The sequence below is a fragment of the Apus apus genome, chromosome 1 (genome assembly GCF_020740795.1).
Source record: "Apus apus isolate bApuApu2 chromosome 1, bApuApu2.pri.cur, whole genome shotgun sequence".
NCBI classification, from domain to species: Eukaryota; Metazoa; Chordata; class Aves; order Apodiformes; family Apodidae; genus Apus; species Apus apus.
This window is the reverse complement of record NC_067282.1, coordinates 85,770,593-85,796,421: the sequence shown is the minus strand read 5'-3', so window position 1 is coordinate 85,796,421 and position 25,829 is coordinate 85,770,593. Positions and strand designations below refer to the sequence as shown.

Below are 25,829 nucleotides of genomic sequence, written 5' to 3'. Positions count from 1 at the left end.
TTGAGAAAAGACTGTGGAGGGGTTTTGTTTGCTTGTTCTTCAGATGACTCAACTACAAAACTCTTCCCCTATTACAATGGGCCTACATACACACCAAATCAAATGGGTTACCTCAGCAAGTATTTACCAACATTCATATAGCTTTCACTGATTGAGCTCTCAGAAAGTAATACTATGCAATGATGACTAGAAGGAATAAAGCAAATTATTAAAAAGGAAGCTGTATATTAAGTATGTTGCATGCATATTTAAGTAAACAGTGCATCTCAAGTATCTCATCCCACCCTTCTTACAGCCTAAGAGTGTCCATCTTTAAGCAAGACTGGTTATAGGAAACTGAGATATGAAGCACAGTTTTCTACTCATCATTTATTAAATAGAAGACATCTCTCTTTCCTTGATCTTGGTTAAAATATCTTATAATTCTTTGAAATTCCACCTTCAACAAAATAACAAATACAGAATCACGGTTCTTCAGCTGCATTTAATTACAGGAGACTATTTTCTTCCATCAGAAGCCAGAGTTAGATGGGCTGACAGACTAAAGTCTCTCTCATACATCACCATAAATAAAACTCTAAAACAAAACACAAACTTAAGCACTGTTCTGAAGTAAAACAACAGATTCCAAAAATATCTTTCATCATAGTTTAAATATCCTCAATTATTAATTGCAAAAAGAATACTCACATAAACATGCAGAATCAAGCCATAGCAAAGATCAGTCTTGACCTTGATGGAAGCTGTTTTTGGTATACCTCAGGAGGAAAAAAATCCTCATTTTCCTGTTAATGCTGTCATGCAACCCAGAATGAATGACTAATAATATTTTTTTTTTATGTTAAAACCTCTGGCTGTTAATGCAAGTGCCTAAAGCTCTGCATGCTTCTGTAGTCCCCTCTCCCTCCCCATGCAACAATTTACCTGCTCTTCTTCACTAATGTACAATCTTCCTCTTTTTTTGTTCCTCCATTAAGACTCACTTCCTTATGAATACCCATCACTCACTATACAGCATGACAGCATGCTGGCCCTTCACTGAGATAGAACTCTATTAACAACTACTGGTGAAGAAATCCTGCAGGGGTAGACAAAATTGTACTGGTAAATAGTGCGTTCCTCCAATGTAGAAAATACACTACCAGAAACTACTGTGAATCAAATTTTAATCCATACAACTTAATAATTCAAGTGTAAGTTATTTGAGAAATAGATTCATTCATTATAAAAAATCTATGGTTAAAAAAAACAATCAACAAACAACCATTTTTCTCTTCCTCCCCAAAATGCTCCCAGCATAACAGATCCAGGTCCTGCTCAGGTCTGCAGAACCAAACCCAGTGCCTGAGAGGTGTGACCCATACATTTTTCATAAAAAGACGCCTGAAATAAAATGTATGCACACACAAGTGGAAAAGATGAAAGATTAAATTATGAAGACATCTGTCTTTGTATTTTTCCCATAATCATGAAAAATAGTTAATTTTAGTGCCATAAATGAATAAACTTAGCAGAGTACAGTTACTTTGCCCTGTCCTTCAAATCTAGCAAAAATTCCCACTGACTCCTACAGAAACATCAGTTCATCCAGTTCTCTGGTACAGAACAAGAACCCCAGGATACTACAGTATCATAATGAGGAAGACTAGTGCAGGAAACCTAGAAAAGATGAGTATTTTTGTTCCTTCTCTGTGATCCCTGAAGAAACTCAATGGAAAACAGCATGTATTTTCAAGCGATGTACTGCAAATGACATTCGTATGAATAGAACATACTTGTTGAATAGAGTTGAGTACAGTACTATTATGTTTTTGTTATACTTGGATTATTTTGCTAACATAAAGTACAGTCTTGCAGAACTTGTAAGCAAATGTACTTAGATTTCTAAATACCTTTAAATTACACAGGTCAGGTGGATCAGTTTAATTCAGAAAGTACCCACAACATTAGTATTGCCTTTATAACTTAAAAATTTGAATTGTTTAATATTAATCCAAGTTAAACATTACAGAACTAAGAAATATACATTAGCCAAACAGAAAAAAAACTTGCTCATCATTAACAATTAAATCTTAAGTCATTATTTGAGATAAGTTAGCTCACCTTCCCACAATCTCTACCACTTGTAATGGCATCATCAGCTCACTGCCATCACTAGCATTTGGCATGTTGGGGTTTTTTGCCCCTCCCTTCTCTTTAAATAAAAAAACAACCCACAACAAATAAAAAACCTCCCTAGATCAACTAATGATAAAGCTATTATTGTATCTTGACTAAATCCTTATTTACAAACTACAGATTTTGCTTTCACTTACTAGAACTTCCAGCAAGCACAAGCAAACACTATTGCCCTGGACCTTACTATTTTCACTTCATGGATGTTGGTAAAAGGCCCAGCCAGCAACTAGCTAATGTTCCACCATGCTTCAGAACATCTTTTTTACAGAAGTCTACATTTTAATATAAATGTATATAATTGTTCCCCTAAATCATCACCATTAGCAACATAAATCGCCCAGAGCATCATGCTGCTTCTGCCAACCACATATGGCAAGACTGAGCAGCGCTAGTTACTCCTGGAACACTACACATCAAACCATACATGCCGTCCTACTCCCAAACACCCTCATAACATGCAACAAGACTAATTTTTGAAGAAATGGATGTTCTAAATATTAGGCACAATTTAATTCCTCCCTGCAGAAACAGGTATTTCTATCACAAAAGTATTTCAGAAGACACACTATTAAATCTGGTTAATACACCATCAGTTCAATTAAAAAAAAAAAACCCACACACATTCTCCATATACATCAAATAGTTTCCAAAAGAAAAAAAAAAAACAACACAACTTAAGAGAATCTACAAAATAGGCTATTCATGTTTTATTTCTGTCCAGATTGCCCTACAGCTTCTACACGGTAATAAAAGGTGCCAACAGATCATACAATACTGGAGGATCAACAGGGAAATTTACTGGATGTGCAGAAGGAAGTGGGAGAGCAGGGGAAGTTGTGGGAAATTCCAGTATGAATCACCACTCAGGAGCCTTGAGAGGGAAAAGGGAGCAGAAGAGAAAGAAAAGAGGTATACAGAAATAATTCCTTCTGTAAAAGAATGCTCTTCTATTGAAAACTGAACCAGACTTCGAAAGAGCGGCTGTGGATTCCTTAGACAGATGGTGTCAATAGATCTGTCTATTAGTCACTTTGACAGCAGCAATATGGTGATGGGGTTTGCAAAATGCCACTTAAAATTCAATATAAACACAACAGAAGCACATTAAGAAGTTAATTCCACTTTCCAATACATTAGGCTTTTTCCCACATACCATGTAAAACTAGCTACTGTTAATATCTGAGAGTCTACAGTTTCTGCTGCAGTTTTACAGACTGTAGCAGACAGAGACTTAAACCAAAAGCAAAACTCCACATGGGACTGCTGGCCTTAACAGTTGAAAAGCTCAGACCTAACGGCTTTCCTGTAAAAGTCCTTCTGCATCTTTGGTTTTGCTTTCATGTACTAGTGATAACACCTCATTACAGATAGATCATCTAAAATTTGAAATCATGATTGCTCACGCACCTCCCTCCCCTATTGAAGGGTGTCAACTTCCTAATGTGATCTAACATTTTAAGTAATCAACTCATAATTCTTAAATGGTTTAATTTTAAATGTATCTGGTTTAATTATCTGAGTTTACATTACAGAAGTGTTTTATGTCAATGGATACAAATGAGGCATTCGTAAGACATTCTTAAATTGAAACAAATTAATACAGAATCCTTCACAAGCCTGAAACCAACTTGGTTAGTTTCTACTGAGAGGAAGTCTTGCAGAGGGAAAAAAAACAAACAAACAAAACAAACAAAAAAAAAAACACCAAAAAACAGTGATTTGGAATTAAAATATTACTATTCTAACATATTATGTTAGTTCATAGGAACTGATAGGTTAAAGATGTCCAGAATGCGACAGAACAGCTAAATACATTAGGAACAAAATCAACTTTGTATTTATGCAGAATTACACATTAGCTATTAAATGGCACCCATATGGCTAAGTTACACAGGTCAATGTAAAATATAGCTCTTTTAGAAATCAAATATATTCTAAGTACATACATCTCTAGGATTACTCTCACCCTCATTGTTGGTTCAGTGATTAAAATAAGCCGTAGCAATAATATTAAATAGTACTTTTGTGGCAAGGAGCTCAAAGATTCACTTTTAATTTTCAGAAATATTTACAACATTCAGAAAGTCTGACTTTATCCCACTGCCCTACTTCATTTCTCCAATAAGAAATTTAACTGAAAAAAACCAATAGTTTAATTCTGTTTTGGTTTTGGATGTGGGTTTTTGTTGGGTTTTTGTGGGTTTTTTTGTTTGTTTTGTTGTTTTTTTTTAAGGTGGAGGCAAATGCTTAGCCTAGAAAGAACATCCATCCTCAATGAGGACAGACATGGAATTCCAATAATCTTGGTTGTTAGCCATGTAAAAAGCAATGTATAAGCCAAACAAAGACAAGGTTAGTCTCATCACAGATAATGCACATGGTGGAAGAACTCCTTGGAAAACAGTGAATACCTAAGAGCAAAAGAATTGTAATTTAATTACCCACAACAAAGCATTCCACCTGTCTAGCACAAAATCTGAGTCATACAGTTACTGTTTTAATTATAAAAGATTCATTAGTTATAACCATGCCTCTACTGGCATGGCAAATGTATCTTGAATAACTTTTTTCCCTGTCCTTGTTACTGTGCTAGAAGGAAAACCATTTCTCAAAGAATACATGGGATGCACTTGAAGACACACAATAGCTCCTGGATGCAAGTATGCGGTCATGTTCAGATTAAGGAATTCAGAAAGACCATAGCCTGCCTACAAGATTTAAGTCTGAACAGGCAATACATATACATATGAAGAAAACACAGTATGTACAATTTAATGACACAAAGCTCCAAAAGTCCTTTCCACTACTTTCTCCCATTAGAAAATATGTCCATCTTTGGTCTTTCCTTGAGGATGGATGGTAAACTGTAAGCTGCTAGCCACTATCAACCCACAGGAGGCTGTTCCAAGAGAATTATGTTTTAATATGATGGAACCAGAAGGATAATATGGAATATAATTTTAATACTGCATATATATAGAAATATACATGCTTTTTGTGCATTTACATAGTATCTTAATTCAAAAAAGGTGGAAACCACTTGTCATACTGTACTTAAGTCCTATGAACATTTTGTAAAATACTGCACTGTGACTTTCATCATTCATCTCATAACACCTAATTCCAGGGTTTTGGTGAAAACAAAATGCTTTCTGCTGTAGTATCATAATTTCTCAGAAACCAAAAAAAGGCAGCTCAAACAGAAGATCAAGAAAGAATCAAACAAAAATACTTAGAAATGAAGATGGGGGGGACAATTAATTGCTTGTCACGCTATATGTTTAAAAGGGAATTTTCTATTCTAATGGAACAGAAAATACATTTTATAAATAACACTTTCCCCTCTGAAGCTTCCAAATTATAACAAGCTTTTTAAATAAACATATGAAAGATTAGAGCGCTTTTTTTTTTTTTAATTATATGTTTCCTTATTTTAGTAACACCTTAAGAAACTTCATATTTTATTTAGGATTAATAACTTAGCAGAGAAAACATTCCCCCTTCTTTAGCATGCCTATACTTGTGTTTGTAATGATGGAGACAAGAAGTAGAGGATTAAACATCTCTCTAAAAGGAGCTGCTGAAAACTGTCAAACTATTGGCTATTCATGAGAAGGGTAAATTGCTAGGAAAAAAAAAGCTCACAACAGACTAATATTTGTAGGTTATGCAAGGATGAATCTATTTTAAACTAAATAACTAGGTATCCTGAATATAAAATATGGCAGTTTGTGATATGGAAGACCAAGTTAATCCTTTCACCTGCCTAAGAGAAGGAATCTGAAAGCAAGACAAACATTTTGGAAGAAAAAAATAGACACTTTTACCTTAAGAAGGACAATGAGTTGTCTTTGAGTTTGGGATTTAATGATCCAATAAATAATAATTCAGTGCTGCATAGCTAGAACAGAATTACACCAGAATTACCCTGAAGTTTGTTGGAACTGAGAACTCATAATATACCAGGTAAATCGTATTACCTGTTCCCAAATCTAGTTCTTGCTTCATTTTGACACTTCCTGAAAAAAACTTTTTGCCATATGGAGCCTCTGAGTTGATTATTCTGAGAAGTATTTAATTTTTTTTTCATTATTTTATTTATCAATTTAACTGACTTAACTCTGAAGTCTATTCCCATGACAAATTGTTTTCATTTCCTAGTAAGCAAGGAAGGAAAGAGCTTATCTTTAGAAACTAATAAAATCTCTGCTTACATTGTTTACTCCTTAAGACTGTTCAAAGTGAAAAAGATGAAAAAATATAATCAAAATAGTTAAGATTTTATCACTGTGGTGCAGATATCTTAACTGAGTAAGAGGAAAAATGTTACTTAATATAATCTAAGGAATGCTTCTCTTCCTGCTGCTCCTAAAATAGGTTTGTTTTTTTTTTTTAATTATGTTGAGATAACGTATATTGTAGACTTAAATCAGAAGTATACTAAAGGTTGTATGATTAATACTAACACGTTTCAATTCCCTTAGAACTCCAAAACAGTAAGGTAGTAACAAAGACTGATACATAAAAAACAAGCAGTATTTCTTGTTCTTAGTAATAATTCTGCCTGTTGTAAGCACTCCTCCCATCATGGAAAAACAAATCTGACTCATATTCCCAACTATACCTTGAAGTAACCAAACCTTTAAGGGAAAGACTACTTGTAACATTTTTAACAGTTGAATGTCATTAGATTAAATGAAATTAATATGCACTATTTCTCAAAAATCTGTGATAGGACAAAGTGCAGTGAGGATAGGTAAAGAATTTATTTATTTACTACAGTAATGAATCACAGATTCAAATGTACATACATATGTACATACATAAACAACAAACACAACTAGTGTTTTTTGATAAAGGATATATAAAATACCTAACCCGACACAACATTCCTTTAACTGTGAAACTAAACCCACTTCCTTATGATGGCAAGATGATATTGGATACACTCTGTGATTTTCCCTTCATACTGCTGAATGAAGTCATGTTCCAAGGTAACACAAAAAAATATACAATATGATTTCAAAAGCCAGCATGTAGCTTTTTTAATAAATCTTCAGACTATCAATTTTCTTCATGTTAGAAGTATTTCCTTAAAAAAACAAATATAACTTCAGTAGCATCTACTTTTTATTGAATGCACAAAATCAAAGCTGGCCAGTGTATCAACAGCCTAACACAAGGGCATTAATTAGCTCAGCTGCTGAATATTTCCCAGACTGGTATTGCTTCTAATAGTTGGGTGATGTGATCCTCTTTTGTGGCTTTCATGGTGTCCTAATTAGTGATTTCTTCATCCCATAAGAAAACCCAAGAAAAAAAAAAAAACACACCAAGTAAAACAAAGAAAAAAAAACAAACACCATAAAAACCACACCAAACCAAAATTAAAAAAAAAAAAAAGGCAAGAAACAAAACCAACAACCCAAACTACAAAAAAGAACAGTAAAGCAACTTGAACGTTTATCATTGCATAAACAGGTGGCTACTTACACCAGGTAAAACCAAAAGAGTCCATAAAAACATCTGTACAGTCAATGTGAAGAAAAAAAAAAATGAAAAAAAAATCCTGCTTTCTTCATCTTTCTAGATTCCAACTAATTAAAATTGACATTACAGATCTGCTGATATCCTGCACATTAGCACACTAGTAAGAAGTGGTGAATACACAAATTGAATGGCTGTTGAAATGTACAGTTTTCATAAGAAACTATGTAAAAATTTTGATCTCCTAGTTAGATTCCAACTTAGGAAAAAAATCCCATTTCCTTTCTATCTTTTTCCCAGAATTTTTGCTTACTTTTTTAGTATTTTTAAGTGTATATGCTTAGAAGCCAGATACTTTAATCTCTGGAACTCAGCCACAACCAGGAAAAATGAGAAGCTTTACATGACATCTTTCAGGCTTCTGTGCCCACTAGCACACCTGCCACTTCTGACAATCAAATTGTGGAAACATTGTTTCCTTTAGTTCAATTCACCCCCAGCCACAAATAGGCCTCTACTATTCTGACTTGGCCTACAGTGACATAGGAAACAAAGTTTAGTAGGAAAGAGACCTGTTGGACACCTGTGCTAAAAATGGGTATTAGTCCTCAAGACTGACAAGTCATTTTACTGAGTACAAATATTAACCAAATTGCAGTATTAACACTGAAAATATTTAATCCAGCTTCTTAAATAGAAATGGCTTTTGACCCTACTTTATCCCCAGGGATATTACTTTATATTAAAAAAACAACCCAGACCAAAACCAACCAAACAAAAATAAAGCAACAACAACAAAAGAACACCCACTTTGCTATGTAACTTAAGAGTAAATTAATTTCCTACGATATACATAAAGGCATAATTTTGCTTAACAGTTGGCAGGGAACTATGCACATTCCAAAACATACCAGATATATTATATAATATTTGATTGAAAAATATATATGTATTTTAGAGACATACCTTAACATGTTCAAAGAAAAGTTAACTCAAGCTGTAATTAAAAGAAATACCAATAAGCAGGGCAGGGCAAGCAAGACGTCTGGAAAGACTGTTTAAAAAAAGAAAAAAGTAAGCGGAGCACTACATGACAGAGCAACCCACACAATGAACCAAGTCAAACCAATAACTTTTCTGTTGCTATCTCCCACATGCTAAGGAATCTCAAATCAGGAAGGAAGGAACAGCTGAGGAAGTCCGGGATACAATGTTTGTTTCTGAGTAACTAGCAGCGATCTCCTGTTGCTGAAGATATATAGGTCTCTGCCCCTCTGTGTCAACCCCCTTATTATTGTGCTTGCTGTATTAAACACTACTTCTCAAACTGCTGACATACAATTGCCTTGAAATCACCACTGACTTGGACCTAGAAAATGACTTTATATCAGCAGTCATGCAGCTCAGGGCAGACCTTTGACTACCACTGCTGCTGTCCAGCTGCCACACAGGAGGCAAGAAGAGAATTCCCATGCTGTGAAGGCAATGCCAAAAAAGCAAGATACTTGTGCTGGACTGACTATGCATGCTCATCACAGAAAACTGTGATAGAGACCCAACTTATCTCAGTTTGCAAGCCTTGAGAATTTAAGAGAAGAAGCCATGCTCAGGTTACCCTACACAAAAAAAAAAACAAAACACGTAACAGCCTCAGTTTTCTTACATATTCAATGTACATTAAAGATCTAGAACAAAGAAACACTGAGGAAACTTCCTTCATATTTGACTGTCTTTCTTAACCTCAAGCCACAGAACTGGCAAAAGAAGCATGTGATGATTCAAAGATCCTCTGACAAGTCCCAGCTACAAACGGCAACTAGTTTTTACACAGTAAACCAGGATGCAACCATGCCTTCCACCTGGGACTACCAACCCTTCACAAAAAAAACAACAACCTAATGTGATTATACTTGATACTACATTGAAATACCCAGCACACTTTGCAGGCTAAACATTTTAGTTGAAGTGCCTGTGGATGGGGAATGAAGGAAAGTTCCACATACTCCTGGTCTGATACAAAGGGTAGTTCTGTATTCAGTAATTGTTTTTTCTTACTGCAAATCTTCCCTGATCGTGTGTTTATAGATGTTTAAAAATTAAAGTAATTCTATATTTGTAGAGCTATTTTAATACAAATTAAAAAGTAAACATTTTACATAGTTGCACTTTGTGTAAATGCAGAGCAATTGGTAGGCTAAACACTTCATACAAGAAACTTAAATACATATGCTTAGCGGAGGAACCAAAGTAGTGAGCAGTAAAGAGCTGCAATTCAAACTGAACAAAATAAATTTCTCTACTCCTGCAAACACTTAGAACAACAGCAAATCTGACTAACAGTGGATGAAGTTGCAAAGCTGCCTTCCATCATATCTGAAAAGTTGTAGCAGTCTGCTGAAGTTCCCACTGACTGGAAAAGAGGAAACATAACTCCCATCTTCAAAAAGGGAAGGAAAGAAGCCTCAGGGATCTACAGACCAGTCAGTCTCACTTCGGTGCCCAGCAAGATCATGGAGCAGATCCTCCTGAAGGCTCTGGTAAGGCACATGGAAAATAAGAATGTGGTAGGTGACAATTAGCATGACATCACCAAGGGCAAATTCTGTCTAATGGATCTGGTGGCCTTCTATGATGGGGTCACAGTATTGGTGGACAAGGGGAGAGCAACTGACATCATCTACCTGGACTTCTGCAAAGCATTTGACACTGTCCCACATAACATTCTGGTTTCTAAGTTGGAAAGACATGAATTTGATGGATGGACCACTCGGTGGATAAGGAATTGGCTGGATGGTTGCACTCAAGGTGTATCAATCAATGGCTCAATGTTCCAACAGAGAGCAGTGACAAGTGGCGGTCCTCAGGGGTTGATACTGGGACTGGTGCTTGTTAACATCTTCGTCAGCAACACAGACAGTGGCATTGAGTGCACCTTCAGCGTTTGCTGACAGGACTTGTGGTGTGGTCAACACACTGGAGGAAAGGGAGGTCATCCAGAGGGACTCTGACGGACTTGAGAGGTAGGCCCATGCAAACTACATGAATTTCAATAACGCTAAGTGCTAGGTCCTGCACCTGAGTCAGGGCTATCCCAAGCAGAAATACAGGTTGGGTAGATCAAATGGATCAAAAACAGCCTGAAGGAGAAGGACTTAGGGATGTTGGCTGATGAAAAGCGCAACATGAGCCAGCAATGTGCACTTACAGCCCAAAAAGCCAACCATATCTTAGGCTACATCAAAAGAAGCATGGCCAGCAGGTCAAGGTAGGTGATTCTGCCCATCAACTCTGCTCTTGCGAGACCCCACCTGGAGTAGTGTGTCCAGTTCTGGAGCCCCCAACATAACTACACAGAGCTGTTGGAGAGGGTCCAGAGGAGGGCCACAAAGATGAGAGCACTGGAGTACCTCTCCTATGAAGACAGGCTGACAAAGTTGGGGTTATTCAGCCTGGAGGAAAAGACTCTGGGGAGATCTTAGAATGGCCTTCCACTAGCTGAAGGAACCTACAGGAAAGCTGGGGAAGGACTCTGTACAAGGGCATGTAGTGACAGGGGGAGAGGAAACAGTTTCAAGCTAAAAGAGGACAGATTTAGGTTAGACATTATGAAAAAATTCTTGACTAAGAGGGTGACAAGATACTGGAATAGGTTTCCCAGAGTTGTGGATGACCCTCCCTGGAAGTGTTCAAGGCCAAGTCGGATGGGGCTTCAGCAATCTGTTCTAGTGGGAGGTGTCCTTGCCCAAGCCAGGGAGACTGGAACTAGAACCAACTATAACACAGCAAAGTAAGCTCTTTTGGAGTAAAAGAACAGCATTTATTTCATTTTCACTAGACAAATGAACAATCCCAGGGTATGTGATACCTGTATTCTGTGAATGGGGCACAGCAAGCATTAGCAGTCTCCACTAAAAGCAATTTTCAGCCGCCTCCACATAGAAGGAGCTAATTATGTCAGTCATGATGATTGATGAGTAACAGTTTTGTGATCTCACCTGTTCTTCAACTGAGCTCAGATCACTCATTATATTAGTAAAGAGGATCTGGAACAAGAAACCAAAGTTCCTATTATCCCTTTATTTCCAAAACAGTAACAGTTTACAAATTTTTCATCTGTTAATGTAATCCTACTTGCAATAAACACAAGCGGGATATAGGAAGGTTAACTTCTTCCTCAGAAGTGAGGGAGAAGAAAACAAATACAAAACATCGAACTGATTTGAACTTCTCATGTGGGATAGGCACTTGCCTTTGGGTTTGCCAGTTGCTCATCTATTTGGGCAGATTCTCAAGCAAAGTAAATTAACACTGTCTCATTGACTTTACTAGAACTACACTCATTTACAACAGTTAAAGCTGACCTACATCATGCAATGCACATTGCACACCAAGGAAGAGCTGCGTCAAGACATCTGGAGCCAAGAACTAGACTGTGTTTCTTCCACATCCTTAATTGTTACGCTGAATGTTCACTTTCTTCTCCCAGGGACTGCAGCCCTCCTTACACTGCAGTGCCAACAAAGTGACAGCTTATACAACTAGTAATTTCCAACTGTTCAGTCCTGGCCAGTTCAAAGCCGCTGGGTGGCTAGACAAAGCATGTCAAAGCCTAAGCAACTCCCCTTGAAACTTTTGGGAGGGAGGGGTGCCGGTGCTTGCCACACTTAAGTTACAGAACTCTGATTTCAATTGAATTCTTATGGGTTTTGCCAGCCAATACTCTTTTAACACTCAGACACGTTCTGTCTGTAGCTGGTGGTTCCCTATGACTGGCGATGTACCATTATGAAAAGAAGCTTGACACAGGGAGTCAGAGATGAGGCAGGGAGAAAGAAAGAGAATCAGTGTAATTCAGAAAGGAGAACTGTTAGGATACCTCCATACCCTTGAATATCTTTTCTACCATGTATAAATGTAGGTCTGAATATATAGTCCAAACCACTAATGAAGAGAAAAAAAACCCAACCAAACCCCACAACCACTGGAAGGAAATAAAAATGTAATATACCTGGGGAGATATACAGTACTATTCAAGAGTGCAAGAAGAATAAGCACATGAGCTCCACAGCAAAAGCAAATAGTTTTCTATATACATGGGTAGAAATAAAAGTTTAAGATGAAGCCACAGTTTGAACTGAAGTCAAAAACAAATTGCCTACCTGTAGGTTTTAAAGCATAGGCTCTGGGAAAACTAGAGGCACTGCTGTACAAAGCCTGACAGCTCAGAATCACTCCATAGCAACGGACACCCCAAAGCAAGCACAAATAGAAGCCTGTACTTCTTTCTCTCTTAACACCATTAAATGATGAAATTATGATATAGAGGCTGTACTAAAATTTTTTTGTATCAAATGAGTGCAGCTTTGGTTTTTGTTGCCTTTAAAAAAAAAATTAGCTTAACCTTGTTAAATCAATTCTTATACTCACCAGGGCATGACATTGTTTACATAAGACTAAGTGCAAAACCCTGACCTCTGTATTTCCATCATGACCTCAGAGAATAGAGCCCACTCACCCTACCCCAGTTCTTACAACTTTAATTATGTTCGACAAGGCTGCTGTGCTTTAAAGGTATCATTTACTGAGACCAAAAGCTGTTTATTTTTATTCCCGTTAATCACTTCCATTTTTCTTTTATTCCATTTATACACCCTGGCTTTTGCAGTCAGAATTGCTCTCACACTGGATCACTGAACAGCTTCTTACACCAGTATACAGAAATGTAAAAATCTGCATGATTTAGCTTTTATTTGATGTCAATTGAATCGATCACAGAAATTAAGTAAAACCTCCCAAATTTCTTGGCTCTTTAAGGAAACCTGCAGGGCTGAGGGACAAACACAGACAGGGACAGGTCCTATCTGTCTCATTACCTACAGTTTAAACATAATGAATCAGGCTGATATCTTTAAACTCTAGCCTGTGTAACTTCCCTGCCACTCAAAACACACCTATTCTCTACCTGCATACTGTTGAACTTAAATTTTCAGGAATACAGTAAGTCAGAGAATTGAGTGACAAGTCAAGTTACCAATGCAACTTTAGAATTATCTAAAAGAAAAACTTAAACATACTATGGGAATTTTATTAGGATGTTATCTCAACACATTCTTTAAATTATTTAATAGCATATAAGGAAATCTATAAAAATACATTAACTGTAAAACTTAAGCTATAATAGTTTAAAGCAATTATAATTTAGTTTATCATTATCACTTAGTTTAAAGCCATTATCCTTTCGTTTTACGTTTAGAAGATGAACAGCCTAAATAAAAGTTGTATTACATTGTTTATTTAATGGGACTTCTAAATTGAAATAAGAAGAACATAGTTTGAACTTCATGGTAAAAAGCACAATCTTCACTTTTTTTCTGTATCACATGAGCTACTTGCTCATTAGACATAAATGGGTAGAAAACAAGAGTTTCTTTGTTTGCATACATTAACTTAAAGCTGTAAAACTCATTCAGCCAAACTTTCACCTTTAAACCTTAACCTGACTTGTAACAACATTTGTAGCCTCTAAAATTACACTGCATGCACCCAGAGTTAATCACCCTTCACTTTTGATGCATAAAATAATGATCTACCACTTAAACTTGAGCTCTTAAAAGCCCAAAGAAAAATACGTATGTATCTGTGTCTTAAATCAGTAGCAAAATAACAAAACTCTACCTACCACTTTCCAGCTGAAAAAGAAAACAAAAGAAGACATATAACTTGTAGCTCTTGAAGTTGAAAATATGTGCATTTAAAAGACTTCTTAAGAGATGAGATTCATGCTTCCAAGCACATGCTATTGATCAAACACCTGGTACTTTTAGGAAAAAAAAAAAGACTAGTCACAGAGGCAAGTCTGGCTTTATTTTTTCTGTAACTTAAAACGTTGGGAGAAAGAAATGAAATTAAGTAGAGATTTGGAAACAGCATGTTCAAAAAGCTGATGAGCTTGTTATAATTTAAAATGACTGGCACCATTCTATCTTTGAACAAGTGATCTATGCTTAACATTTTGCTTATAACATATTATGGCTCCAGTCAAATACTGTGCTAGCAGGAACCAGACTGTACTCATTTTCAAACCTGAGAAATAGCTGTGGTTGAGTAGTTTTGCTATGTAAAAAAATCAGAACTATTAAAAAACTAAATAAATTTATGCATTATACTTCTCTCACAATCCTGACTAAACCCCAAAGAATAAAAAAGGCTATTATACATACAGGAAAATTCAAATTAAAAAATGTTTTGAAAAAGGCTATTAGACAAACAAACAGAATCAAACACAGCAGATAAAAATGGGAAGCTAAACCAAAACCAGTTCACATGTTGAGGAAGCAGGGGAATGACTGACTACCACAACACACAATAAATCCAACTATACAATCAATGACAAAAACAGATGCTAAATTGCAGAATTTTATCAGTCTTGAAAGTTTCCTCACTTTTTAAATTTAGACATGACATCATTAATCTTCACAGTTTCCCTATTATTAACTTTTTTCTATGTAATATCACGTAGTGGAGAAGCGACACACAACTTGAACCTTTGCAAGACAAGGTAAAAATTGAAATCAGTAGTTAAACTCCTTTTGACTTTAAGGGGCTGAGAATTCATGCAGGTTTTGGCTTTTTTCCTCAGGCCACAAAGAACGAAATGCTGTTTGTCTTTCATTTATGCTAATAAAGAACAGGGAGCTATTTTTATTTTCTCTTTATTACTGATTTTTTTTTTTTTTTAAATAAAGGCATTCTCATTTTTAAACAAGTTTTAACAAGTACCTTACAGTCTGCACACATAATGCATTGGGTGGAGTAAAAGCCCTCAAAAACATAGTGCACAGAGCCAATAATGGACTTGTTGCCAACACCCTGTGATTTCATGACTGCTAGAACAAAAACAAATGCCACGTTCAGTTCATTACAAAGAAAAAGATTCATTAACTTGATGTGGCTTTTTACTTGACCTGCATAAGGTGAGTAAAATACCATTTCATTTTATGAGATTCAAAATGATCAGCTGCAAGCCTATAGGAATTGTAGTGAAAAGACTAAGTGAAATTACTGCTTAATTCTAATTATTACTGGACTGTAGGTCACCATGAATTTTTAGCTGAGAGGTTGTTGTTTTCCTTCCTGTACTAAAGTAAGCAGCAAACAAAATGTACATAACTTTCTGCAAATCAGTATAAAATAAAATGTTAATTCCTGTCAAAGACAGGAATATCAGTCCTGAAGACCTGATAACCTGAGTGCAGACATTAAGCTACATTTATATAATTATTTCCCCACCAAAAAATCCCAGTTATCATTCAAAAATCAAACATTTACAGTATCAATATGCCTTACGGCCAGAGGCGGGGGGAAGGAAAAAAAAAAGGTATTTTTTCAGCAACACAATTTAGGGAATGTCAGCCCATAGCTAGCAGAGGTTAAAGCTGAATTCTATTTTAGTATTTGCAGTGATAAGGCTCAGAGGGATAATATCTTATTCGAGAAGGGCCTTTCTACCTCTTCTACCTCTATGAATTTGCTTTAGAAAGGTCAACTATTTTTAAGCAATAGCACCATAAACGATGTTAATTTCTTTTTACAGTTCTAAAAAAACCCTAAAAATTATTAAAAAATAGCACTTGAACACAGACTTCTAAGTTTTTAAGTGGAGGGAACAGAGAAATCGGTGAAGTAAAAAGAAGTGCATTTATGTCAGTTCTATAATCCTCCCACAGGATGACAGCCTTTGAACATTTCAAACATTATTTGTGATATGATACCAAGCTACATTACCATTCCAGCTCAGTAACTGCCAGAATCAGGCTCAAGAGAAGTTAAAATAAGTACTATGTACATCCCTAATCTTGTTTCACTTTGTGTGTTTCAAAATTTTGCTTTCCCTACAGGCAACAGAGATTAACACTCACAAGTGAAAGAGAAAACAGAAGTAATCATTTTTTTTAAGTTTTCTAAGAAGCAAAGTACTCACCAGTAGCAAAATTCCATCCTGCACACTGCTTGTCATTTCTAAGCTTTGACTGCTGTATACACATTTTTAAAGTCACAAAATGTTCCTCAGAACAACTCTTCAGAAGTTAATCTTCCTTAAGTGCTGCTATTAAGTTTAAAAACTGATTTCTCATATCAAATGGCAGGGAAGACTTTCTTGCACTTTCTGTATTCAAGAGGTAAATTGTAGCAATGGTTCCTTCTTTGTGGTTGGCATCTAGTTTTAAATTATTCCTTTTAATTTTTAGGGGCTGTATAACCTAAGTAATGAGTTCCATTAATCACTACTGAATGATTTAACCCAGCCATTCAGCTCCAGATGCCACTCAGTGCTAGAGATATGCTAATTCCTTCCAAGCTTTACCTCCTTTTGCAGTTGAAACCATAATTTTCCACGTTGGTGGAGACAGGATTTTACTTCTTGCATGGGGCCTCCTGCCAATCACTTTTTATGCCTAAGCACTGGCACAGTGCAAATTCCATGCACGTGGTTTCATCAGACACACTTTCATTAAACCTGTTCGTTATGTATGTCCTCTCTCCCACATTCTGCTGCTACATCACACTGTAGTCCTGACCCCTCTCCTCTCCAGTCACAACTCCTGGTTTGGGTAGCAAACAGTAAAAATATTTTTTACTACCCTTACCTTGTTCTCTTTTCTCCTTGTTTCCTCACACTACTTTATTTTAATATATATCTACTTTTTCCCTTTATCACCTCCTACCATTAAACACTTTGATTGTGAAGTATCTGTCAACTGCTGTAGCTAGGGCATCAGCTATATTCCAAAATGAGAAAGTTGCAGTGACAAGAGTTCCTTTGTGAGTGGGAGGTGGGGGAGGAAACATTCAGAATTTGCAAGTCCCAGTTATGAAACTACCTAGCATCCAAAAGACTTCCAGCAAGAAGTTAGAGAAAGCACCATGTTTAATACTAGGTGCCAAGAGGTTTTGACAGAAGTACTAAATGACTAGCACCATTGCTGAAGATTGGATCCAACCATCCATATTTTATGACCTGGTATTATGTATTCACCATGTAAATACAGGTACAACCTATTTTTAAATTTAGTGGCTGCTATCCTGATCTTGAGCTTGCATGCTTCATCTTTTTTCGCCAACAGCAGATGCCCAGGGTGAAAACTCTGCTTTTGACAGATGTTAGTTAACTGTACTACAAAAGTGATAAGATGATCATAAAAAAATTCATACTCAAGCATATTTTTTATTTGCTTCTCACCCTACACAGAGTTATAGATGTACATGCAAATTCAAAGATATACAGCTTTTTTTCCGTTATTTGGCTCTTGGGGAAACGTTCACCTCAATCTCAATTTTCAGGTGGGCTAACTATCTTCAGTTATGAATGTTTATAGGCAGTTGTGGGTAAAGTCAAACACTTTATGAAATTTAATTTAAACCCTAGAATCAAGAGTTTCAAAAGGCGCTCCTGATCTTAAAGGGCTGCAAACTGGTTCCAACCTGGTTCCAACCTTAACAACTCCCAAAGCACTGAATTACAAAAATCTGAGGTTTAGCGCTTATCAAAAATCAAACCACTTTAAAGCATATCCATCTGGTCACTATCAAAAAAACCCTTTCTTTCCAGCTTTATGTACTTCTAAAAGAAAGGCAACTTCATCCAGCACACAGCTTTAGGCCTACAGTATATCCTCAGCCATTTATTTCATCCTAATTTCTACAACGAAAAACTGTTAACGTCCATTACGCTACTGTAGAAGCAAATAGCAAAATTCAGCTCTTCTGTATGTGAATTTACAACCACGAACTGCTTTATATGTCTAATTGTCAATATAAAGGCAGTTAAGCAATTAGATAAGAGGCACTATAACCAACACAGACTGCAAAATAAGTATCTTGCCTGGGGATATCCAAATTTCAGAACATATAAAAATGCCAGCCAAGCAAGTTTTCATGCAATAGTAGCATGAAACAGTTTAACAGTACTAAAGAAATCAAAACTCTAATTTAAAGACACAGAAGACAAAGAGTACCAAACTGAGCAACATCAAAATATATTGACTATACAGCTATCTCACAGGGCCATTACAGATGACTTTAGATTTCATTGGCTGGAAACAGACCCCCACTATACCCTGCACTCCATGTCTGAAAAGACAGGTCATTCCAAAATTTAGTTTATCCAACTGTAATTTGCTATACAAGATGAAGAAAATAAAATAGTAAGTTTAAGATTTTAAATTCAGAGCTCAGCATAAGCTTTTCAGCTTTACAGATCTTTAATCTATGGTAAGAGGTGTTCATCTAATTTTAATAATTCACTGTAATAGCATTACACTTAAGGTAATGCAGCACCATATTAAGCAAATACTTGCTAACAGAAAAGGGTAGCTTGAATAATTTTGCTTATGTGACTGCATTTTTTTTTTCAAAGAAAGCATAGTTATTTCAGTATGTTTTCTGGACTGCTGCAGTCCTATTTTTCTGGTTAAAAAATTAATATCCACACCATTTCAATCATATTATATTCAACTAGGCATTGTGGTCTAAGCTGAATTTATAGTAAGCTATTTTTAAACTAAATGCTCTATTTAGCTTACAGTGATTTACTTAAATGTAAATATAAACATGTAACATAGTACAAAAAGCCCTATGCCCCTCTACATTTGTCAAGTCTAGTTGCAGAAAACAGGTGGTGAATGAGAACACAAAGTGGAACTTACCTCTATCACTAGTCAATGAACCCACAGAGGTACTCTTACCTTTAGTTATGAAATCTAATTGTTTGTTATGCAATTTCTTTGAAAGTCAAATAAGAAAGAAAGCATCACCATATTTACTGTTTTGTGAAAGTGTATACAAGCAGTCTATATGTATCTGCATTCTGAGAAAATACCTAAAGGTATTTTCAAAAAGAAACTGTTTTGTGCACCAGTTGCATACAGTTTGTACTTAAAAAATCTCTTAAGATAAAACCCAAATATGCTGAAGATGAAGCTGAAGACAACATAAAAAACTGCTATTTCTGTTATCAAAATGCAGGTATTGAATATCTATGTCAGAAGGTGAGGCTTATGACCAAGTCAGACTTTCAGGGCCTTCATTCCTCCTGCAGCAACACTGACATCTTTTTACTAAAAGCTAGATAGAAAAGTGCTCAAGTTCTATGTAATTTTTTGGACAACAGTGCTCAACACAAGTAAGCTTGAGGACCTGAAATGCAGATTTTACAAAGATACAAAGCTGCTTTTTAAACTTTCAAAACACACTGAACCTTTATTTACATCTACAAGTATATTCTCTGCTGATTAACAGTAGATCCTCCTTCCCAACCTTCCAAGTAACTGTTTCTGGAAAACAATTAACATTACTTCCCACTGAAAAAAAGAAAAGGCAAGAAGTTTTCTATTCCCCTTCTCAGCACAGTTACCCTCTTTTTGGTAAGACCACCTTAAGGATGCACCATTCTCCTCAGAGCTGCTTTCCAGCAGGTCAGCTCCTAACCTATACTGATGTATAGGGTTGTTCCACCCCAGGTGCAGCAGCTTACATTTGGTCTTGTTAAATCTCATCAAGCTCTTCTCCACCCAGCTCTCCATCCTGTCCAGGTCATGCTGGATGGCAGCACAGCCCTCTGGTGTGTCAGCCACCCCACCCAGTTTTGTATAATCAGCGAACTTGCTGAGGATACACTCTGTCCCCTCATCTAGGTCATTGATGAATATTTTAAACAAGATGGGACCCAGTATTGACCCTTGGGGAACACAGCTGGCTGTTACAAAATATCACGTTCAGGGAAAGGTAGTTTCCAGTACTTGGCCTGTCTTTCAGTATCCTGACTGCTAACGTAAGTCTTTAAAAAAAACAAAGCCCCGAGACATAATACAACAACAAAATAATATAACTCTGCACATCTGACTGAAAACTAAAGTAAAGTAATTATCAGCTTTCCAACTACTCCTCTTTTTCACCTATCGAGATTTTACATAGTACAAGGTCCCAACTGGGCAAGTTCAACATAGCTGCCTGCCACCTATGGCCCATGTCTGCAGACAAAAATATTTGTTCTCATGACACAATGTCTTTCTTCACATAAAATGCCCTCTACCCACACCAACTGGGCACTGATTTAAAGCTGACACATAATCAGCTAAGGGCCATCAGCATGTATGTGAAACATACTATTACAGCCAAACATCTGTATTAGGGCCTGTGTAAGTAATCCTAGAGAAAATCTAAAGAGAAGGTATAAATGAGTAAATTATCGGCCCTTAAAAGCAACTCTAACTTTCTAGATCCTTAAGAATACTTCTTTGTAGCTCTACTCTCTTGATCAAGCTTCTAGTCACTAACAGGAAAATATTCCCTCTGCTCACACAGTTTGACTTGAAATACACCTCAGTCACTATTTCAGTTATTTCACTATTTACTTTGCAATTTTATGAAGAGGCACTCAGACAAAAAGTTAAGGGAGGTTATCACCACCTAATGAGATTACATAGCAGAATACACAAAATGTGTCAGGACCCCAACATATACAATTCTTAAGTGCCCTTTAGTTTGCTTGGAAAGAATAAGGTTCCTGCTAGCTTCCTGACTGCAAAACAACCTCAAAGTACTAAAAAATATTTACAGCAAAAAGCCTCATTCATAGCCATTTGAGTATATAAATAACCAACAAATTTGCAGCAATAACTTACACATTGACAATGCTGATCTTCACTACGAAAGAAACGCACTTTGAAGAAGAATCTAAAACAGCTATCATGACATACAGCCAAGTGACCGCTATTCACACAATGCATTTAACAGTAACAAAAATAATACATTTTAAGAGCTGAGCAAGTGACCAGACTTGCTAGCCCCAGCATATTATTAATCTAATTAGACAAAGCTATCCCCTAATGGGACACATTATTATACTTGCTTAGGATTGCAAAACAAAACTCTTTCAGTTATTTAGGAAAATTAAGTGCCAAACTAAAAACATTATGTGAGAGTGGGGGAACAGGTTATCCAATACTTAAGTACATCAGTAGATTTCTCATCTTGAATATCCAAGGATAATAGTATTTCCTCTCTCTGCTTCTTACAAAAACTAGATTGCTTTTGATTCCCCATTGGACCTTTTTGGACAACCCTTTCAAAGCATTTTATATTAAAACATGATCTGGCATGGATATCACTTTAATAGGTATCAACATTGTTTAATGTCAAGTAAGTGCCACTAGTTTCTGATAACATTTGTAATGGTCCATCTATCTTTGTAGATCCAATCAGAACCTTTAGCCTGTAGACTTTGGGCAGGAGATTCAGGAGCATCCTTCATATAAATTTATGTTTCCCAATAAAATCTTATGGATGGTACACAGCAACCCTCTGAAGTTCAGTACCCTCAACATTACAGATGATCCCTACTAACGAAAATACTATGTTGATGTTTCAGGACAATGGTATAGACTACATGACATGGAAGCAAGAAAACATATGACAACCAATACTGACTCACATTAGTAAAGAAGTCAGCATGAGTAAAAATGCCAGTTCTTCTGTTTTAAACAGGTATCCGAATTAATGCCTAAGATATATGAGAAAGGGTCTTTTTCCAGTTCAAAGGTAACAAAATAACCACACAGTAATGCAAAATGAAAAAAAAAACAAGTTTGACCTCCACAGATCCTATCAGTAGTCACAAGGATAAGTGGTTTTGAATCAAACACCTGGATAGTCAGATAGCTTCTTATGATGGAATATTCTCCATTTCATAGTATATGGTTATTTCTTTTCTGGTCTGAAGTCCTCAAATGCAATACAAGCATGGCCAGCTTCTTCAATTATAAGTAGTTGAAGTCATCTTTCTTAGACACTCTTAAAATAAAGTTACATAGAACCGCACACAGTGCATTAGGCATAGGTGAAAAATACCCACGTGTTATGCTCTCTTGGGTGACATATATGGATTATGCATTAGACATTCATAATCCTTTGAATTCCTGTGTAATATTTTTTAGTATCTTTTTATTACTATTAGACGGCAAATATGAGAAAAAGAGCAGAAATATTCCTGAAATACTCTAATACCACTTCATGAAGGAAAACTTTCCTCTTTAAGTACCAACTTAAGAAACAAACAATTTATCAAAGAAACAGCCAATTTCTTTACTCCAATAGGTAGGCTTGCCAACTGGAAAGGATTCCAGGGGCACTCCACGGACAACAAACTATTACCCATCAGAAGATATTCCTTCATGGGAGAATTATAAGAGACAATTTTGCCCTCCACTGGCTAGAACTATCACTGGAAACCATGCCTGGCTGCTGTCAGAGCTGCCTATTTCATACAGCATGAAAAAGCCCTCTTGAGCACATATAGCGGAATCCCATGTAAAGTACAGTAATTAGTACAGAATATCAGGGACAGAAAAGTGTGAAACCATGTCTATTGCAATGCAATAAAATACCTCAGAAATACAAAGACTTCTGTGGTGGAATGAAAAACATCAAACAGTAACATATTTAGCCTTGAGAATTGCTAGAGCAGTGAACACACAGGGAAAACAAGAACCTTAACACTCTTTACTCCCAGCAAAAATGTTCTGCATGTTACTCTCCACATAACTGGAAGCTTTAATTTTCCAAATGTATTAATATGATGATGCTGTTTCTTGGGAGGTGGAAAGAAGTAAATTCCATGGATTATTATGGGAAAACTGCCTCAAAAAGGAGGAAAAAGGGCAGAATGAAGGAAAATACTTAAGAAAACAAGGATACCAGAGAAGTACCTCTTAAACCATTTTTATGCTTATCTTTATGCAAGGAAGCACTGAAACTACAATGGTAGAATAAAGGAGAAAAGCTGCTACAGTTCAATGTTCAAAATTATTCAAATCTAAATTTATTCAACGTTATTAACCACAGGCTTAGATGAAAGAAGGTATTCCACAGGATTGCACAGAAGCAACACCAGAGTAAAAATTAGAGTGTTTAAATTCTAAGTGGTTTACCAATTACTGTTTTAACAAACACTAACTCAATTACCTTTCTCTTATTAATATTTTCATCATCATCATCCCCCAATTATTTCCCACCTCTCAGTAGATGTTTCTAACATCCCATTTAGAGTATGGCCACACAAACCAGTGATTCAGTATTGGGTGTAAATGAGGGAAGTGAAAACCTTCAGTGGAAAAGGGAGGAAAGTATCAATCAACTTGCAAACAGATCAGCTGTCAGTAGAACTCAAAGGATTTCAGTGTGGAAACTGCTGTAGATGACTCCTGTCCTTCCTTCTGCACTGCAGCCATCTGCCCTCAAACTTCATCCTGCCAAAGGCTTCTGGCATCTCTATTGTTCTAGACACAAGACTGACAATCCAAGGGAGAGAAAGAGAAACCCCTCTGGTAAGGGAGTTGGAGAAAAGTTAGTCTCTGATGTTTGTCTCTATCTTTACTACTGTCTTTGCTTAAAAGGCAAAAATAAAAATCCTCCGTAAAAAAGCATGGCTTTTTTTCTGCCTTTTTTTCTGCCCAACAACTCAGCTGGAATCAGCATTATTAAAGAGAACATCCCTACCCTGAGGGGAAAAGGAAAACAAAAAACCTTTCATTCATCTTACGTGAGGATTTATAAGAAATAAATTAGAGAATAAAAGAAGAAGCACCACAGAAAGAAGAGGAAAAAGACAACCAAAAAAACCGAAAAAAAAAACCCACAACAAAACAAAAAACCATACCGTTTCTCAACTTGGAGTTAAAGATAGCCATTACAAAAATGGAGTACTTTGGAGAGTACACTGTCTATGAAGTCAACTTTGTCATGGTTGGGACAATTAGCATGAAAGATTTACAGAGAGCTAACTGGTGAAGACTCTTCTCCATTCTAATTGTTTCTTCCATTAGATAATGGAGGCAACACAGAGAAAGACAAACTAAAGATGGCACGACTGACATGGTCAAAAGTGAACAGGGTCAGAGTTACTCTCTTTTAGAGGAAAGAGAGAGATGCATGACTTTGCATATTCAAAGCCACAAGAAGGAAACCTAATACCTAACAGCAAAAAGGTAATAGTTAAATTTATGATAAAATCTAGAAACAGACGTAAGTTATTGCATTTGGTGACATAATTAAGACTTAAAGCTTCAGGCAGTGTACTTAAGTCTTTCAAAAACTTAAATTAATTCATTTGCTGACCAGGTGTCCCATGCTACCATAACTTTAATGACTCAAAAGGGTCCTCAACAAACTTATAAAAACCAATGAGGGTAGAAAAGTTAACCTTAACACAAGGTTTTACTGAATTTATTCGTAGCTTAACGTATGACAAAAGGCGCTGTCGAGAAGGAATACTGCAGGCAGATCAGTCCGGCCCCCTAACAGCAACAGGAAGCTTATACAGAAACTAAACCCAAAACCCCAAGGGCCTTCACGCCGACACCCCCGCGGTGCGCGGGATGAGCACCGCGGTAGGCTCGCCGCCGCGCAGCGGGGCGGAGGGACCCACACCCCCGCTGAAGGCACTATACGCAGCCCTTTACCACATTCCTCGACACCAGGACTTGATAGCGTGCTTACACTGAGCAAAATCTGCTATCAACAATACCCTGTTACAGCGACACTATCTTTAATCTACAAGCACGATAAGATGCCCCAACACGTATAAACCCCGCGCAAACAGTGGCTAATGACCATTAATCCCCACTATCTCCTCGGCGATCTCTCCTGCTCCCATTTATCATGCCGGCGCTTCACTTCTCACACGTGGGTAAACTTTAACCTCCAAGGTGAACCCAAACCTGTACCCAAGCGCCCCCACCCAGGGCTGTGCTCCCCATGCGGGGCGGATGCGCGGGGTTAACCTCTTCACGCGTGGGCCCGCGTCCCGAACTGCCCCGGCGGCTGGGGCCGTTAACAGACAGCCCGGGGCAGGGTGCGCAGAACCTGAGGTCTCTCCCGGGGCGCGTCATCCGTGGGGAGCCCCAGCCCCCCCCTCCCGCGGGAGGACGGGGTCACGTCCCGCCGTCCCCTCACCGCCTGGGCTCATTACCAGCCCTAGTTACATCAAACGATCTTCAGGAGCTGCCGGCGGGGGAGGGGGCGCCGCACCCGGCGCCACGCACCCTTCCCCCCCCACACACACCCCCCCCATCCCGGTCCCCGCGTCTAGCCCGGGGCAGCCCTCGTCT

At 37.1% G+C, this 25,829-nt stretch overlaps 1 protein-coding gene across 5 annotated transcripts in view; it reads right to left on the bottom strand.

Annotated features, from left to right (window-relative positions):
• ROBO1 (roundabout guidance receptor 1) overlaps nt 1–25,829 on the bottom strand; it is a 727,411-nt gene that overhangs the window by 278,588 nt on the left and 422,994 nt on the right. The window lies entirely within an intron of this gene.